At 44.6% G+C, this 1,525-nt stretch overlaps 1 non-coding gene across 1 annotated transcript; it reads right to left on the bottom strand.

Annotated features, from left to right (window-relative positions):
* Window positions 1-1,243: 1,243 nt before the first annotated feature.
* On the bottom strand, window positions 1,244-1,317 carry TRNAI-UAU. Its single transcript has one exon. It is a non-coding gene; the product is annotated as a tRNA-Ile (tRNA).
* Window positions 1,318-1,525: the final 208 nt, after the last annotated feature.

The raw sequence follows: 1,525 nt of genomic DNA, 5'->3' as shown, positions 1-1,525 counted from the left end.
AAGGATCACCTCCTGCTCTTACCTTTGGAAAGAGAACAAATAAAAGAGAAGGAAGAAAAAAACACCTGGATAGGAAAAAAGCCAGGAGAGCATACCAGTACCAGTACCAGTACCAGTTGCTGCTGAGTTGATTCTAATTCATGGCTACCTGATATGTGTCAAGGTAGAACTGTGCTCCATAGAGTTTTTCAATGGCTAAGTTTTCAGAAGTAGATTGCCAGGCCTTCTTCCAAGGATCCTCTGGGTGGATTTGAACTACAAATGTTTTGGTTAGCAGCTGGATGAGTTAACCTTTTGTGACACCCAAGGACTCTCAGGAAGGTAGTAATTGTTGTGGTTAGTGGCTATCTATTCAGTCTGTGACTCTTGGTGACCTTATGAACATCAGAACAAAATGCTGCCCTGTCCTGGGCTGTCCCCATGATCAGTCATAGGTTGGATCATTGTGGTCCATAGGATTTTCATTGGCTGATTTTCAGAAGTAGATTGTCAGGCCTTTCTTCCTGGACTGTCTTAGTCTGGAAGCTCGCCTGAAACACAATCAGCATCATAGCAACACACAGACATCCACTGACAGATGGTTGGTGGCTGTAGGGTGTAATGCCCTAGAAATCAAAGCAGGGGACGCCAAGGGTGGGGTGTGGGGTGGTTGTTACCAACTTATCAAGTATTTTAGAGAGTGAAAGGAGAGTGAGAAATGAGAAAAGTTTACTGGATGTGGTCAACGATGACTGCTGACATTTTATAGCTCTGGTTTCAGGCGTGTGGTGTGGGCTAGATTGCCTGAGAGTAAGAAGGGAACAGGTGCTTAGGGAACAAATGGTGGGTGGAGATGACTTGAGTCAAAGGTTGCCTGAGAAGGAAGGAGGTGAAGCAGTTCAAAGAACTGCCCCACCCCCCACCCCCACAAAACTCCCATACCCTGAGATGAGGAGACCTGCAGAAAGGCAACAGCTACAGGAAAGGCCAGAATAAAGAAGATATTAGGGGGGTCTCAGAAATGAGAGGACAGTTGTTATCCTTGTTGTTGTTACCAAAACCAAACCAAACTAAAGTCACTGCCATTGAGTTAATTCTAACTCGTAGTGACCCCCACTGGATTTCTGAGGGTGTAAATCTTTATGGAAGTAGATTGCCCCAACTTCTTTCTGCAGAGCAGCTGATGGATGGATTTGAACTGCTGACTTTCTGGTTAGCAACCAAATGTTTTATCCTCTATACCACCAGAACTCCTTTTAAACCAAGGCCCTACTGGGACTCAAACCCAGTATCTCCTGTTCATAAGACAGGTGTTTTAACTAACTAAACCATAGAGCCCACATGTAGTTGTTAGGTAGTTGTTATTGATTCAACACCAACTCATGTCAACCTGTGTACAACAGAATGAAAAGCTTGCCAGCCCTGTGCCACCTTCACAATTGTTGGTATGCTCAATCCATTCTTGTAACCATTGTGTCAATCCACCTCATTGAGGGTTTCCCTTGACTTTGTTGGCCTCTCCTTTACCAAACATGATGTCCTTCTC

The sequence above is a fragment of the Orycteropus afer genome, unplaced genomic scaffold, assembly GCF_000298275.1.
Source record: "Orycteropus afer afer isolate SDZICR_OR568_19922 unplaced genomic scaffold, OryAfe1.0 scaffold00012, whole genome shotgun sequence".
Classification (NCBI taxonomy): Eukaryota; Metazoa; Chordata; class Mammalia; order Tubulidentata; family Orycteropodidae; genus Orycteropus; species Orycteropus afer.
This window is presented reverse-complemented; position numbering and strand designations above follow the sequence as displayed.